Source organism: Planococcus citri, chromosome 5, assembly GCF_950023065.1.
Source record: "Planococcus citri chromosome 5, ihPlaCitr1.1, whole genome shotgun sequence".
Lineage (NCBI taxonomy): Eukaryota > Metazoa > Arthropoda > Insecta > Hemiptera > Pseudococcidae > Planococcus > Planococcus citri.
Window position 1 is genome coordinate 58112872 of NC_088681.1, and position 18783 is coordinate 58131654.

An 18783-nucleotide genomic window follows, 5' to 3' on the forward strand; every position below is an offset into this window, starting at 1 on the left:
GCAGTGATACTTACTCTACAAAACGAGACTGAGGATACACAAAAATATCAACAAAGGTAACAAAGCGAACGCCAAGAAGGTGGTTATTGGTGGAAGTAAAGTCAATAAAACGAAGAACAACGCGGTACACAATCCGATCAAAACGAAGCCTAGTTCAGGACCAGTAGCTGCACGAGAGAAAATGCTGCATAAGGATACGAAAAAACAAGTTAAAAATTCTAAAACACGCATTTTGATGGTTTTTTCTTTTTTGCGAAATAAGAGTCACCAAATGAAAGTACCTAGTATTTCAACACTGAGTTAAGAAATGAAAAATTGCGGTTTTTATACTTTCTCATATCTTCGTAATTGACTAATTTTATGAAGGTACATAATAAAGCTTATAGCTGAAATTTTGAAAAAGTTGGCCGATGATAATTTTTTACATGGTGCTCGTATCCCGAAATGGTAAAATACCATAAGTTATTATGAAAAAATGTTAAAATAGCGAAAATCCCTACTCAAGCTTTCCCCAATACTTTAAGAAGTACATAGTAGAAATCGATCAAAATGGTCACAAACTCTGCAAAAACCGGCTTATGGGTGCTGAGCTGCATTTTAATATTTTTCACGACATTTTTTTCATACACATTGAAAAATCCAAAAAATCTGTTGGAGGCTCTTAAATGACTCAAAAATACCACTATTTGATCAAGTAAGTAGGCGAAAAAATAATTCAAAGGTTTTACTGAGAGCTTTAACATGAGACGTTGTTGCGCAATTTACTTTTCACACTTTTCAGAAATTTTCACGCTTTTCAAATTTCAACATTTTTTTACACTTTTCAGAACTTTTTACTAGAACTTTTTGCTCTTTTCGGAACTTTTCTCACTTTTCAGTGAAATTTACACTTTTCATTTCACCAAAATTACTTTTCTGAAAAGTGCACATCTTTACTTCAGGGACACCTTCGGAGCTAAACATTTTTTTGAGTGATTTTCAACTCAAAATTATGGCCTTTGCCGAATTAGGTCGAAATCAACCGAAATTTTTTTTTCGTAATGTTTTTAAAATCACGTTTGAAAAATTTGTTTGAAATCTTTCAATTTTTTGTTTTTTTCCCCTTCTGAATCAAAACGTCGCAAAACAGTCCAAATTTCTTGGGAAAATTTCGAATAAATATCACTTTTTTGACCATCAATTGCCAAAGGAGGGGTACTGGGGGCTTATAAGATGAAGAACCACGGTCATATTTGTGTTTAGCCTCTCTGAACACAAACCAGTTTTTATATACGGAGCTCGTAATATTCATTTTTTAAAATTAAAATCCAAACGTGGAACTTGATGGAAACTTGTATGATTACTAAGTATGCTATGCGTAAAAATGCAGAACTTTTTTGGAAGTGATATTTATTCGCAATTTTTCCAAGAAGTTTAAACTATTTTGGGACTTTTTAATTAAAAAAAAAAAAAAAAAAAAAAAGGCAACAAAGTGATAATTTTAGCAATTTGTGGCAAAAAGCGAGACTTTTGATATTTCAGCATTCAGCAAAAGAAAGAGCTCTTTAATAATTCCTGATATAAAAGCGTTAATTTTTTGAAAAAAAAAACACAAAGTTTTTCGCAATACACTAATCGAACTAATAATGTTCCCTCATGTATGGAATTATTTCGGCGTGAACAAATACTTTATTGTCGGGCTTTATCTGGCGTGGAACTTCATCACAACGTAAAAATGATTGTCGTGAGGACCGACGCCCTTTTTTTTCGTGCAAAAAATTACTTCACAAAATAAAAATTTATCTCTGTAGAAAACTTTTCAATACCTACACCTCCGCATATCCAAAAACATATTTTGGTGGAAAATAGATAAAGTTAAATATCACGAAAAACATGACCTTTTTTTGGTGCGGAGGTGTTTAAAAAAATTGAAGGTTGAACAAAAAAAGGTTGATATTGATCAATTTTTTCAAGTAGGTAGCAGTTGAGGTACCAATAAGTCTTTTTGATTATCTAGTATTGACACGTTACGTGTCTACTTATACTGTATACCTTACAAGGGAGCTTCTTGAGGAGCCACGCTCCGATTTGAACGGGACCGCGATTTTTGGACAGAGAGCATAGTCTAAAACCCCCAAAACCAAATTTTCAGCTGTCCAAGTTCATTTTTCCATTTTTGGCGAATTTTTGAAAATTCAAAATTAACTGTTTTTGGCGATTTATGCTCTTTTTTAAAAGTACGTACTTGATCAGTAAAAATAATCAAAATACGTTCCAAGACTAATAAATTAATTACCCAAATCCAAATTTCACCATTTCCAGCCATTCTGGAGCCTTCAGCGCGATATTTCAATTTCTCCAGAATTTTGAATTTGCTCCAGAAGGCGTGAATATGAAGTTGGGCAGCTAAAAATCGAGTTGTATATTACACTGGACCTGTTTAACGAGTTTATCCTCATTTGAGCCGATTTTGAGAATGACACCTCAATAGTGGTTTTTTGACCAGCTTTATTCAAAATTAAAACATCCAAAAAATCAAAAGTTTCTCGTTTGTGTGAAAATTTTTGAAATTCACTCGAATCGCTGTATTTTGTCCAAAACTAGCCTCCCAAATCCAAATTTCACAATTTCCAGCCATTCTAGAGCCTCCAGCACGATTTTTCAATTTCTCCAGAAGTTTGAATTTTCTCCAGAAGTCGTGAATATGGAGTTGGACAGCTAAAAATCGAGTCGCGAGTGTATTATACTCGACCTGTTTAACGAGTTCATCTACATTTGATCCAATTTCGGGAGTGACACCTCTAGAGTAGTTTTTTGACCAGCTTTTTTCAAAATTAAAAATCCAAAAAATCAAATGATAACCGTTTGTGAGCAAATTTTTGAAATTTGTGCGAATCGCTGTATTTCTTTAAGAACTAACCCCCGGAGCGCAAATTCTACCATTTCCAGCCGTTTTGGAGCGAGAGTGACACCTCAAAAATCACCTTGAAGTGTCTCTCAAAATCGGTTCAAATGTAGATAAACTCGTTAAACGAGTCGAGTGTAATATACAACTCGATTTTTAGCTGCCCAACTTCATATTCACGCCTTCTGGACCAAAGTCAAAATTCTGGAGAAATTGAAGATTCGTGCTGGAGGCTCCAGAATGGCTGGAAATGGTAAAATTTTGATTTGGGTAATTAATTTTAGTTTTGTCACTTATTTTGACCATTTTTACTAATCAAGTACGTACTTTAAAAAAAAAGCATAAATCGCCAAAAACAGTTAATTTTGAATTTTCAAAAATTCGACACAAATCGAAAAATGAACTCGGACACCTGAAAATTTGGTTTTGGGGGTTTTAGACTATGCTCTTTCCAAAAATCGCGGTCCCGTTTAAATCGGACTGTGACACCTCAAGAAGGTCCCCTTGTTAGTTCTAAAAAATTATTTTTCTTTACCTACTCGTATTTTTATGTTTTACATGTTGGTGCAAAATCAAATGAATTCCTTTTCTGATTCCCAGTTTCAAAATTGGGAAGTTGATCGTGCAATGCTTCACTTACTTATTTACCTACCTACCTACTTATTCGTGGTTTTTAAATCATCATTCGAGATGTAGCTAATCATTTCAAGATTTTTTTGAGGATTTTCCCAAATTCATTCAAATATTTGTAATTTTTGGAATCATGGTTAACTTTTTGAGAACTGTGCTCTCCAATAAATAATCGGCACACATTTTCCATGTCAGTAGATATCAGAATCTTGTCTGATGTCTAAAGACATACCTAGGTAATCGAAAAAAAAAAATGTGACCAGAAACGACGGCTTCCAGAATTATGTATAACATCGTCAATTTAACTTTCTTTTAAAAAGTCCATTTACTTATCTACTTATACTTAGGCAGATATAGGCACTTTTTGGGATATAAAACATCTAGGGCTGATTTTTAATTATGCAGTTGGTTTTTTTTCTTCATATTTTACTGTTCAGAATATTGAATCCAGATGAATTTAAAATTTGCATTTGATACGTCTTGTTTTTACTAATTCTTTGAAAATGTGAGCAAAAATTCTCGTATTCTGTAGAATTTTTCAAGTACCTACTTATTTTACTAGTCGCATGTACCCATGTTGTGTAGGTACTTATTTAATATTTCGTTTCTAGCTGGAAAAAGTTTGTCGTCAATGGGTGTTGAGTGAAATTTTCTACAACGTAAGTTGCTATCTTTTTTGTCGTAAAACCTGACCATGTACCAAGGATAGATAGGTATTGATGATTCCTGGTATAGAACTTTTGCTCGTGTTCTCGATAACTCGAAGTTTTATTGATATTTTATGGGAAGTTTAAAACTGACAAAAAGTCAAATCATTCCATTAACACGTGATTTTTCTTTTCACGATTACAAAAAGTTTAAACTCTTGGGGAAATACATACCTACGTTTGTTTCAGTTTTTAAAAATAAATACCCACTTATAGCTGCTTACTTGGATTTATTTTTCAGTACTTTCACTCCTGGCCCAGATGAGTTTTATTTTGCCAATGGATAAATAAAAAAAATGTTTGTTGAATATCATGAGAATAGGAATAAGTATCATTTATGAATTGAAATCTTATATTCACACATTATTTCTTACTTCAATTTTTCTAAACTAGGGTAAGTCAATCTAAAAATGCTACCTATTCATGATACTTATTTTGTTGTGTAGAATAAATAACTTGGGCGAATGACGGATTCCCCATTTAAATTACGTGTATTATATTTCAATGTAGATACAATTGTGCTAAAACTTAATGACGAGTTACAAAAGAACAAAGTTCTTGGCGCGAAAAATTTTATTACCAAAATGTCATGAAATAACTTCGTATTTAAAAGCGTATGCGACGTAAGAAATTTCTAAATTCGTGTGTACAGTTTTTGAAAATCACCATCACCACCACCACCACCACCATTATAAAATTAAAATCGATTGAAAAACGGAAGAAATCGGAAGCTACAAATTAACCATGGCCGGGCTTTTTTCATTGTTGTTGTTATTGAGTTCAAGAAATTGGGTTGAATCTGTAAATTGAAAAAAAAAACATGCTATGAGTAAAAAATTGATACGTAGCTATTTATTGAACCTCTGGAGTAGGTAAGTTGGTAGGTAATACTTGATGGTTTATCAAAAAAAGAAAAAAAAACAGGTTTTAATGCAATTGATTTGATTTAAAAATTGTTAATGAATTGATTCGTTTTGGGTAAAATAAAATGATATTTTTTTAGACAAAACATTATTTCCTTAAAGGTACGATATGTCTAAGGGTGGATTTATCATTTTAAAAAAATTTAATTTCTAGGTTTCAAACAAAAGCCTTTATTTGAAATTTAAAATAATTTTTTTGAAAATCTCGAATTATGGGACATTTTTAAAAACTTGACGAAACAACCTAAGTAGATCCATAACAATATCCAAAGTTGTTAATTTTTTTGACTGAAAAGTATTTCCTTCAACTTTGCTACCGTGCTACTCTTTAAATGCTTACCTAATTACAGTACATAACCGAGAATACAGAGGAATATGAGCAAGGGGAGAAGTGCAATAGCCAAGAACGTAGTCAGTGGTGGCAAAAGGACCAGCAACAGGAAGAAAACACCGGTCAGCAATCCGCATACTACGAGTCCAAGAAAAGGTCCGGCCGTAACGGTTTTGAAAAATGCGAAGATGGAAAGTAAAACGGAAATCAACGAGAAAGATTTCATTTTTGAAATTTAGCCGTTCGTTTCGGTCAAAAACGTACTCACTACTTGACTGCGTGAAATTTCGCACTGAAATGAATTTTTTGAACGGTTGAAGCTGTTTTTATAGGAAGCGTGTTTGGTTATCAATGATTTTGAATTTCCTGCGAGAACAACGCACATACCATGTTTTTTACAAGATAAATTTTACGATTTCTAGGTATGTACATGTTTAGAAAGTCTTTATCATATAGTAAAGGAGCTTTTTTTAAGGGAAGGGTTAAGGTTAATCGTTATGATGTATTTTGAAGACAGAAATATAACCACCGGGGGGGGGGGGGGGGGGTAAGATGGAAGCCTTGCATTCGAGAAATTTCAGGAAATGTTTCAGAAGTTAAGCATTTAGATAGATAATACCTACATAGCTAAGTTTGAAATTTCGAGACTGTTGCTAAATAATCGGAGTGAACATTGTATTTATGATTGTCTCCAACTTGTGGCGTTAATATCCTTAAAATTACTGAACTTGAAATTTCAATAATTGGGAAAATTCTGATCGAAAGTAAGGTTAGAAAAATTCGTTGGCAATTTTGAATGAAAGTAATAACGTTTCATACTGAACCAAGTTGATGATTAAAAATTTTAAAGTTCACTTTATTCCTCATTTAAGTAGGTACCTATCTATAGTTTTTTCAAACTTCCCAAATGAGAATTTTCAAGGAATCAAAACTGTTGAAAAAAAAATCCGAAAGACAAAAAAATCATCTATAAATATTTTTGCTCCCTGTAAAGTGATAAAATTACACTTAATCAAACATTTAAAATTGACCAAAGACGAAATGAGTACGAATTTCCAATCTTTTCCAAAGCTTAAAAATCAAACATTTTTTTTTTAAGGTTTTTTAGTAGTTAGGAGTTCTTCTCAATTTCATGATGTTTCATTGCTCTTATTTTCGAAATAATCATTTTCAAAAAAATATTTGCTCTTGTAAATCTCCATTTCTATCAAATGCTGAGACATTTTTGATCCTTTTCACATCAATTTGAAATTTCTAAAACATAGGATGCTCCAGCAATATCCTTTATACCACCACTTTTCGAATCGAGAAGTTATGTACCTACTGCATCTATGTATCAGGTATCAGAATCTCATTGCCAACGAAAAAACTGCTTGTAAATACTTCCTATGAAGATGTGATTTTTTCTTCAAATTTTCTGAAATTTAAAAATTGGTTAAAAATTTACTTTCGAGTCGGCATCCCTGGAATTTCGTAATAGTGACCTAAAGCGTTGGAGAAAGTATCCAATAAACGCAGACCAAGTTATAAGTAATGCGTAAAATTCATTTTGAACTTTTCCGAAGTATTTTAAAGTTTCCAGAAAAAATTGGAAAATCGCTGGAGGCTCCAGAGTGGCTCAAAACTATTGGGTAGTTATTATAATGCATGGAAGTTGAATTGGAGGAATTATTTACATCGGTTCACTTTGCTCATTAAAAAGAATATTTATTTCACGAAAAAGTTTAAAAGTTGTCTTTAAAACAGCTTTTTTGAACTTTATCTTTGTTTCGTTCATCTTGTGAGCGAAAATTTAGACTACATGTTTTTCAAACTTATACTTACCCAATTAATTTTATTGCTGGTACAGAGGAGATCATTCTACTAATAAATATTCCTACTCGCTATCTATCTAATATCAGTCTTGATGTCCTTCAAATCCGAGTTTTCAAACTGAGGGTGCCTTGTTCTTTTTAGATTTACTTGGTAGTGACTAGTGAAGTACTGTACATTGTACATTCCTTGCTCTAGAACTTGCATTCTCTATGGATTACTATACCAAAAATTTGACGACAAATTACAGAAAAAAAAAACAGGTTTTCAGTAAGAAAAACTTATTGCAATGTTGATTTGTATATGATTTGTATGTATTTAGGAAATTTTTCAATTAAGTGTACCATAGGCTACTTGAAAATCATCACTGCCACTTCGAAATAAAAATTGACTAATAATCGGAAGAAGGATTTAAAGATGAGCCATAACCTAACTTTTCTGTTCGTTATTGAGCTCCCAAAATTGGTTTTGAGAGAGTTTCTCTAGAAAGTACCTACGAAGATTTCTAAAAAAATTGGCGTCTTTATCAAATCATGTCGTTGTTTCCAATTTTTATTCAATTTCTTCTGTTTCATACGTCTTCTTGAATTAGAAATTTTCAAGATCATTTGCCCTCGCTTCGTTCGGGCTATGTACCTATTATCAGCACTTGAATATGTCCACACGTGCGTAGGTATTTTAAAGTTGAGTTTCATTGATACAAAGTGAATTATTAGCTCATTCACAATGGTTTCAATGCAATTTTAAAGTCAAATCAAGAAATTAGCAAGCGTCCGTCGAGTTTTATGGATTTTTTTTTAGTTTCATTAATGCTTACTTATTGATAATTTCATCTTGGAATATCAGATGCCTCAGAAGGCTTTATTTTGATTAACAATGCTATTCGGTGTCATAAATTGGGAAAATAGGTAATTTAAGGTTTATTGCTATTTGTGACGTGAATAGCTACTTTGCTGAAAGTGCGATTTCAAGCAAATTTCGAGTTCTACATATAGGCAGCAACCGGCTTACCCAGTTGAAAGAACTTGAAATTTTATCCGTCAGCGTTGTCCAATGGGATAAATAGAACGAATTCGAGAATAGACTCGGAAAGTGACATTTTGGCGCTCAGTTCTATAATCTTGGAAAATGTTGTGTCATTAATTAACGAGAGCCTTTTTTAGTGTTTAATAGGTACCTACTCAGATTTAACCTAAAAATGAATCCAGAGCCTCGGGCTCTCTTCCTTCTCTCTACATTGAAAAACATATTCCGCAATTGTCACGCTTCAAGTTTTTTTTGTGTGTGAAACAGTAATTTTTTAAAAACATTGTTTCACTTCGTTATTATCTATATTTATTTTGATAAAGTGAGACGTGAAAGAGAATCTTATGACTGCTTTAAAATCTTCCAAAAAGTGTTTCAGTATAATACTAGGTATGTTATCGTATTTCAATAAGGTTAAGTCCTGGAAATAAATAAATTTGTACAGAAATTTGTTTATCTACTGGAATGTATTTATTTGATGTCTCTTAATTACATATATGTACAATATACTTATACATACATAAATGTAGTTTATGAATTATAATTAATACGGTTAAATACGAGCCCCTCTTACTATTATCTACTTATCCTGCTTCTAATAGCCTGCTGTCCCTTCCACCTGAAATATATTATGAAATATACCTATTACCTACATATGTAGATGTACTATGTAGTATCTAGGTATTTTGAATCGAATGATGCAACGAAACCTAATGATAATATATGATAAATTTTTACTGTGGCTTGCAGTCAGGCAGCATTTTGATTTTTATCTGAAATTCAATATAGGTAAAATTTTAGATTTTTACGTCGATATGACTAGAAATAATCAAAAGCTGAGGGAAGGATTTTTTAGTTCCAAATTACTTATTCATTTTTTCTAATTGTTTATACCTAAGTATATTAAATAGCATGACATTGACATGATTGTATAACACGATAAAACTTATTTGAAATAGGAGTAGCTATAAGTATGAAAGATTTTACTCACTTCCATTAAAACGGGCTAAATTTATAAAGGAAAAATGTCACAACAGATAAGACAAATTGTGCGATTGGTCCAGCGAAAGGAATTTTTTCGACAAGTTTGCATACTATTTTCAAAAGGAATATAACGAAGCCGGAGACTGGTCCATGAGCTTCAGCAATAGTGGCAAATGCAGCGCTCAAGGCGACAATAAAGATGAGAACTTTCAAATTAAACATTTTGAATAATAAATTTTACCGTAACGTTCGTCTATCGGACTTAAATACACTTTAAATGAACTATAAAACAAAAATTTCCTTTTATATAGTCATGTTTCCTGATACCACATCGAGTCACCACTTTCGAGTAGCAAGGATGAACCCCTCTCAAAACGATAAGATTCCATGTTTTTTGCTATACAAGTATTCATGATAAAAAAAAACTCGGTTGTAGGTACTAAAGCTTTTTCTTGGAACTTTTGTTCTATATACTTAGTTGACTCTAATCTACTGTAAGATTTTGAAAAAATGTACATCGATGACATCACTTTTGGTGACTAATGTCACAGTTTATCGTTCCATAGGTAGCTAACTGGTTTCCTGGTTTTATTTTCCATTTGAAATAAAATTTTCCATACCGTACGAGTAGAAAAAGGAAAACCTAGGTACAAAAGGGTAAAAAGGACTGATAGGAGTAGCAGCAGAAAATGTTAAACGTCAGTTTTTATCTGCTTGAGAGACGAGGGAAGACTCTGAATATAAAAAAAAACACTCACGCATTATGCGTGAGAGGACTGACTTTTCTTCAAATACAAATCTTGCACGAACAAATCGAGTCGGTCACCTTTTTTTTTCTGAAACATTTGTATGTATAGCAATTAATTTGTTTTCAAGCGAAATGAATCGAATCGAATTGAATCATTCATAACCGATTGGCGATTGAATAAATTGAATAATTATTGGTGAATCATTTGCGAACAAATCGATTCATTTACTTAAGTTTTGGTGAATCATTCACGAACGAATTAATTCGTATGAGTGACTCGTTCGCGAACGAAACGATTCCTTTACCTAATTTCTGACGAATCATTCACGAACGAATTGATTAATTTTTAGTGAATCATTCGCGAACGAATTGATTTGTATAAGTGACTCGTTTGCGAGCGAATCGATTCATTTACTTGATTTTTGGTGAATTATTCGCGAACGAATTGATTCGTATTAGTGACTCATTCGCGAACGAAACGATTCATTTACCTAATTTTTGGCGAATCATTCACAAACGAATTGATTCGTATAAGTGACTCGTTCGCGAACGAAACGATTCATTTACTCAATTTTTGGCGAATCATTCACGAACGAATTGATTAATTTTTAGTGAATCATTCGCGAACAAATTGAATAATTTTTAGTGAATTATTCGCGAACGAATTGATTCGTATAAGTGACTCGTTCGCGAACGAATCGGTTCATTTACTTGATTTTTGGTGAATCATTCACGAACGAATTGAATAATTTTTGTAGTGAATCGTTCACGAACAAACTGAATAATTTTTAGCGAATCATTCGCGAACGAATTGAATTATTTTCGGTGAATCATTCGCGAACGAATTGCTTCATAAATTGAAGAATTGATCAATTCGTTCGCGAATGGTTCTTTCAAAAAATTAATCAATTCGTTCAAAAATGAATTAATTCTCTCATGAACGATTCACCGAAAATTGAATCAATTTATACGTAAACAATTCGCTTAAATCCACTTGTTATGTATGGTGAAGGCTTTGTGAGATTTCAAGTTTCATCGAAATCGGTTCAGCTGTTTGTAGGTAGGCTAATGAGTTTTAAAAAATTTTGAAAAAAAATGTTGTCGCTCGATAAACTTGGAAGTTTTGAGCTTTTGGCACTCGATGACGATGCAGGCCCGTAGCCAGAATCTGGCTGTAGCTGGGGCGAAGGAAATATCAGCTGGGGCAGCACTTTTTGAGGCTCGAACATCTGTGAAACATCCCCCCCCCCTTTAACCCCCCTCAACCATCCGTTATTCCAAAACAATTTTTAAAAAAAATGAACAGAATGAGTTTGTATATTTCAGAAAAAGATTATACATAATGCGTGATGCTGGTGTTGAGTCTAATACAGCTGTAATCTGCGCGATTTACTGTGAAACTCTTGTAATAATTCTTTGGCTGTGACTGTTTCTGTTTAAATTTTGTCATGAGGTAAAATAGTCAAATTTGACTCGCGTCCAAACAACATTAAAAAAATATATTATTCAAATTTTTAAAGAAATGTTAAGACAAAAAACGCTCTTTTCACCTGAAAAAACTTAATTTATTTTCTCGAAACAAACTTTTGCCCTCACTCAGGGTTCGTACTTGGTCACTTTTCAATAAACTAAGTTACTAAATTGGGTTACTTTTTCGATAAGTACCTAGCTTTGGTTTTCCAAATTATTATTATTTTTTTTTAATTTCAAAAATTCAATTTTTGCATTTAACTTGATGAGAAAAAAATGCTAGTACTTGATATCCATAAGTGAATAATTTGAGAAAGTTGACCTACTTATACATACACTTTTATCGCCAAAAATAGCTCAAAATCTCACTTTTTGTCAACATTTCCAAAAATATCCTCGTTTCTTGCCAAAAATTGTTACTTTTTGGTAAAAAAAATTCAAGAAATATCCATTTCCCTTTCAAAAAATTACCAAATAATTCCGCTTTTTTGTTTGAAAAAAATGTCAATGACCGAAATGTCTCCCATTTTCAACAGAAGGTTGCGAAAAAAATAGTGGTTTTCCTCAAAAATAGTCCATCTTGCTTTTTGCTAAGATTGTCAAAATTCTCGGTTTTTCGCAAAAAATTATAAAAATTTTCATTCTTTCTTAAAAATTGTCCATAGGTCTTCCCTATTGCTGAAAATTTTAGCTTTTTGGTAGTGTAAAAGTCTCAATTTTTTATGTAAAATTGCCATAAATTGCACAAAGTGAAAGTCTCACTTTTCGAAAAAAATTGCAAAAAAATGTAAGGTGCACCGGGGCAAGTCAGAATGATTTTTTGCAATTTGAACTTTGACCAGTTGTTACTCTCCTTCTAATGAACCAATATGGATCAAATTTATTATGTAGGTTCCCATAACGGTTCTTAACCTATGGTGAAAATTTGAGCGCGATTGACTCAGTAGATTTCGCTCAGTGGAATAAAATATAAACTTTTTCGACTTTTCCCAATTGGGGGAAGTCAGAACAGGCTAAACTTTGCAGAGGCGTAGATCACAAACGGAGCGTCCTAGAAAAATTGCCTGTTAACAAAATTGTAGAGAATTTAATTCTCTTTGAGACCACTCTCATCAGATTTTCACTAGGACGCACGGTTCGTCCGCTATATGCGAAAAACTAAGAAATAGAAAGTTTGTATTTTAGAACAAATTCAAAACAAGTTCAAAACAACAACAAAATACAATTGAACCAAAGACATCTAAAATGAAACTGAATCGCGAAAATTTTTATGCCGTGATGAAGTAGGTGTAGTACCCTCAAGTCACCTTTAGTGGCACTTCACCAGATATAAACCTCTAGGTGCTAGAGCAAGTTTTCTAACTTACCCCGAATTCCAACTTCCCCCGGTGCACCTTACTGGATTTCTAATCCTCACAAATTACTAATTTTTACTCAAATTACATATCAAATTTTTGATTTAAAATTTAGTGAACGCATCGAGCGAGCCATCGAGCTATCAAATGCAATTCATGCTAGTGTAGCCATTTCATGAACGTAACCATAATTTTACATTGTTGAGTTTTTGGTTTTTGGCACTTTCTGATTTTTTTTCTGATTTTGCTGGTGGGGCAAACGTGTTTTTTTTTTTTTTTTGATTTTGCTACCTGGGGCAAACAGCCTTTCTAGCCGGGGCATTGCCCCGGCTGCCCCTACGCTGGCTACGGGCCTGCTGACGATGTCGAAATATCCGGCTGGCAGCCTAGTTGTGAAATTTCAAATTCATCAGAATCGGTTCAGCTGTTCCTGAGAAATTTAATTTTATTTAATGAATTTTGTGCAAAGTCATCCCATGAAAATGTCCAAAACCTCAATTTTGTTTTTAATTATGCTCGAAAGCTGCAAAGTTTTGGATCATATGGTGATTGTGTTCCCTCGTAGGAACGGTGATGGGCTTGTGAGATTTCAAGTTTCATAAAAATTGGTTCAGTCGTTCATCAGCGTTATCATTTAAAAGTGAAATTAGCTCGTGCAATTGTGCTTAATGCAATTTTAGAGTCAAATCAAGATATTAACGAAGAGTTTTATGGATTTTTAGTGTGCGTAGCACACTATTGGTTTCGCTTTGAGAAATGAAATTTTATTGGAACTGAATGTTCTCTTAAGCTATCCAACCGTTTTTTGTACCTATTGGACACCATTTGAGAATCATTAAGGCGGAGGGAATAGATTAATTTTCATTCAATTCGGATGGGTAATTGCTGAGTAATTGCAATTTTAGTTCATTATTTTAATGCATTAAATCCTAAAAAAGGGAAAAGGGGACTTGAAGAACACCTGCCGCTCATTGTACCCTGCTATACCCCCAGTCTATTCCATCACCAGCTGTGTTTCATTGTACCCTGTTACACCCCCAGTCTGTTAGCTGTAAATTCCAAGTGGGCGTGGTTTGGTGAGGCGTTTACCAAACAAATATATTATTTTAATGCCCTTACCCTCGTAGCAAAGTTGTGGCTGAGTGGTTAGGGCATGTAGGTAGGAATAGGAAATTTAGGGACCCAGGTTCGAATCCCCGTGAGGTAAGTAGGTAGGTGACGGATTTTTCGTAGGAAAATTGGATAGGTAAATGCTTTGGTAGTACATGGTAATGGGGCAAAAATAATGCTGAAACTGAGTTATGAATTATGATATCATTTGCTAACTAAAAATTCATTTCATTAATTTTTTGTCTACCTATAACCATAAGTATAAAGTAAGAATTACTTGACATGAATAATTTTCAACTTTTTACTTATAATTTAAAAATTACTTCAAAATGAGAAATTAAACTAATTTTTGTACAATTGAAACATGTAATTTTTATTATCATGATTTAGTAAAAATTATTAAAACAAAATGATTTTTACTATTGGTACCTATAGCAAAATTTATTAAAATGATAAGTTTTACCATACGATTACAGTAAAAATTATTGAATGGGATCTGGTACTTAATTGTGAGTATTTAGTTAAATTTTTTTGTAAAAATTACCCATATTTTTTTCGTGTAATAGGCAATGCAAATTCTTAACATAGGTATTTTATAAGATTTAATTCTTAATTTAGAATAAAAAGCAAGTTCTGAAAATTGGTTTGAAAATTTATAAATTTGAAGACAATGGAAATTCTAAAAAAAATAATATGAAAATTTGTATATTTAGAGACGCTGAGAATTCCAAAAATTGATTAAAAGTTCTGTAAGTTGCAGATAATGTGAACTTGAAAATTATATGAAATAAGTATTGTAATATTTATGAAGAAGATGAGAATTCTGAAAAATTGGAGGCAATGTGAATTCCAAAAATTGAGTAAACGTTTTACAATTTGTGGACAATATGAACTTGAAAATTGAATTTGAAATTTTTTAATTTAAAGACAATAAGAATTCTGAAAAATTATTCAAAATTTGACTATTTAGAGGCAATGTGAATTCTAAAAATTGATTGCAAATTTCCTAACTCAGCAGCAATGCAAAATTCTGAAAATTTATTGAAAACTTTATGAAATTGTAGCGATGGGGAATTCGGGAAATCGATTTGAAATTTTATAAATTTTAAAACAATGCAAACTATGAAAAACAACTAGAAATTTCTTAATTTAGAAGCAATACAAGCTTATAAATTATTCTGAAATACCTATTGTAATTTGGAAAATATGAAAACACTGAAAAACAATTATTATTTTGAAGCAGTGAGAGTTTCAAAAATTCTCATCACTGTGACATGGTTGATTCACTTATGCACTACCTAGATGTAATAACGGTTATAGCTGTAGAAAAGGCAGCTAGCTACGCACACTTTGCAGCTAAGCTTTGCTTAGCTGTCTAGTTTTTTTCTAATTTCAATAATGCACGTATATAAATACACTAAACATGAATCCAGAGCCTCGATCGAGTTCTCTCCCTTCTCTATCTCCTTTGAAAAACATATTCTCCAATTCTATGTAGCACCTTGAGTTTTTTTTTTCTTTTGTGAAACAGTAACTTTTTAAGACATCGTTTCACTTATTTGTTTTTATGAAATCTGAATAGGTATTTGTTTATTTATAAAATGAGACGTGGTAGAGAATCTTATAACTTCTCGAACAACTTCTAAAAAGTAAGTCTTGGGGAAATAAAGTTCGTACAGAAATCTGTTTATCATCTCGAATGTATTTATTTGATACCTCTTAAATTACATAATACATAATATACAAGTGCCTTGCTACAGTCTAGGTACATATTTTAAATCGAATGATGCAGCGTAACATAATTATGATAATAAATGATAAATTTTATTATGGCTTGCAGTCAGGCAGTATTTTGATTTTTATCTGAAATTCAATATAGTTAAAATTAGATTTATACGTACGTCTATGACTAGGAATAATCAAAAGCTGAGGGAACAATTTTCAATTTCCAAGTTATTCAATATTTTTCTAATTGTTTATACATCAAATATCATAACATGATTGTATAGCATAATATGTACCTAACATTTTTTTGAAGTACTTAAGTACCTGTATGAAAGATTTTACTCACTTCTGTATAACTCCATGAGATACAAGGACCTTTATCACAATATTAAAAACAAATTGCATCATGTCTCCTGCGATAGGAATAGGTTTTAGAAGGAAGAGTGCGATCTTCAAAAACATCTCAGTAATTTTGTCGAGTCGTTTCTTCAAGTCGTCAATGAAGTCGGAGAATGGTCCATCAGCTTCAGCGATACTGACAAATGCAGCGCTCAAGGCGACAATAAAAAGAAGAACTTTCAAATTAAGCATTTTGAAGAGTAAATTTTACCGTAACGTTCGTCTACTGGACTAAAATACCTACGCTTTAAAATGAACTATAAAACAAAAATTTCCTTCTATAAACTTTGCCATGTTTCCTGATACCACATCGAGTTACCATTTTCGAACAGCAAGAAACCCTTCTCAAAACGATAAGATATCATATTTTTTTGCTACGAGTATTCGTGATAAAACTCGGTTGTAAGTAAGCTTTTCTTGGCACTCTTTTTCTATGTATTTGACTCCAACCTTCTGTAAGATTTTTTGAAAAAATGTACCAATAAAATTTTCAATATCGTTAAAAAACTGGAAATCGTGTACAAAAGGGTGAAAAGGACTGACAGCAGGGGAGAAATATAGGTTCTCAAAATCGAAATTTTTTTCACTCTAGCCCCTATCTATAATATATTAAGATAACTCGAAGTTCTCCGATAGTACACGGTTTTTTATTGAGAGTTGTAGATTCTATCGTTTAAATGTTTTTTGGTCATTTTTATTTTGTTTAAAAAGATTCTGTTTCTAAGTATTTTTTCTATTTCCGGAAAAAAATCTGTGGAATGGAAAGGGGAAGAATGTTACTATGAGTACTTTTCAAAAGTACTTGTATGAAATCCTAAAACCAGACACTTTATACTACATGTCACATGACCCGAAAATTGATTGAAAAAACTAACGTAGTACAATTTTTTTCCAGCAACAATCATGTAAAAAACGAGCAGTCGCGAGTCTTTTTTTTCTTCCAAATCCTTGGGAACTGTTTGTTTCGCCGCGGACGTTTCGCCGCCGCCGAAAAAAGGTCATTTTTGAAAAAGCGTTCATTTCGCCGCCACAGTGGAACATTACGGAATGATAAAAAATGAAATCACGTTAGATAAAATTATAAGTATGTAATTAGAAAATTATTCACATTTATGACATTCGGGGTTGAGCCCCCAAACGATTTTTTTTCAGGTTCTGGGTTTCGGAGCTTGGGCTTTCAATCAAAAATTTATTAGGTCTTGGGCTTGGATTGGGGCCCAGGAAACTTTGGGTTTGGATTTTAGGGCTCAGTGTCCAGGGCTTGAATGAAGTGTTCAGGGCTATTCCGGGGGTTTTCAGGGCTAGAAATTGAGGGGTTTCTTGGAAAAGGGGCCTTAGTCTTTTTTTTAAATTATTATTTACAATTTTGAATGTATGAAAAATTATTTTTTATATTAATTTCACCATATTCAGTGATACATATATTGAACTTTCTTCCACGAGAAAAAAACGTAAAACGAATTGGAAAATGTTAGCTTGTAATAAAATTTTGCAAGTCCATTTGAACTTATGTAAATCAGTGAAAAAAAATAAAAAATTGACCAAGGCCCCTTTTCCATGGAACCCCTTAATTTCAAGCCCTGAAAAGCCCCGGAAAGCTCTGAACACTTCATTCAAGCCCTGGACCCTGAAAGACCTGGACTACTGCCTTCATCACAGAACATCTCTCATTCAGCACGGGGATTCAGTTCATTTCATGTATGAACAGCTGTGTATTTTGTAATACATCACCGTGGCGGCGAAATGAACGCTTTTTCAAAAATCACCTTTTTTCGGCGGTGGCGAAACGTCCGCGGCGAAACGTCCGCGGCGAAACAAATGGTACCCCAAATCCTTTTCAATTTTTCAAATTTTTTTTAGGATTTTCACCAATGTTTTTATTTTTTATTTTTTTTGAGTATTTCCCCCTCCTTTTTTCTTCATATAACTTACCAGGAAACATGAATCATTTTTTCTATTTTTCAAGTTTTTATATGGTTTGTTATGGAAAATTGGATAAAAAAGATTTATTTACACGGCATTTTTATCTCCTTGTATGTACTTAATAAAAAACAAAAATCGTCCTGATATAAAAATAAACTCATGAAAATCAAAAAGCTTCAAAAACTAAAAAAAATTAATACCTATGTTTTTGGCTATTTTTTTTGATTTTTTGAAATTGGCAATTATATACAGGTAATTAAAAAATTGGTTAGTATCACTGTAAGTATTACAAAATATTTTCTCAGTTCTAGAAATGATATTTTTTCGGCGTTTGGACGAAATTAATGCAAAATATTTGAGAAAAAAGTACCTATTTTTAAAAAACAAACCTTCAAAATACTTGAGAGGGATATACTAATTTTTTACTGCTCAGTAGAACTCTAAAAGTGCCAAAAATGAGCTTGGATTTTAATTTCAAAGGCCTAAGTCGACGCAAAATCCCAAATACTGAATTAGGAACACGGACCATTTTCCCCAGAATGGATTGGGTGAGGGCTTAAAAGCAAAAAAATCACGATTTTTTTCGAAAATAATCTTCGGTTGAAGGCCCCCATACCTCCCCTCCAGGGACACCTTCAGAGTTGAACATTTTTCTGAGTCACTTTCAACTCAAAATGAAAATCTTTACTGAATTTGAAATTTAAAAAATGTACGTACTTATTACATTTTGTGCTTTGTGAAAGCCATTTTTTAAAA

At 32.5% G+C, this 18783-nt stretch overlaps 1 protein-coding gene and 2 long non-coding RNA genes across 4 annotated transcripts in view; 1 reads left to right on the forward strand and 2 right to left on the reverse strand.

Annotated features, from left to right (window-relative positions):
- LOC135846580 (uncharacterized) overlaps positions 1 to 18783 on the forward strand; it is a 241931-nt gene that overhangs the window by 69944 nt on the left and 153204 nt on the right. The window lies entirely within an intron of this gene.
- LOC135847964 (uncharacterized) lies at positions 4694 to 5968 on the reverse strand. The gene is made up of 2 exons (XR_010559284.1): positions 5485 to 5968; positions 4694 to 5020 (listed from the first exon to the last, which is right to left on the reverse strand). It is a non-coding gene; the product is annotated as an uncharacterized LOC135847964 (long non-coding RNA).
- LOC135846583 (uncharacterized) lies at positions 8762 to 10034 on the reverse strand. Its single transcript, XR_010558983.1, has 2 exons — positions 9305 to 10034; positions 8762 to 9086 (listed from the first exon to the last, which is right to left on the reverse strand). It is a non-coding gene; the product is annotated as an uncharacterized LOC135846583 (long non-coding RNA).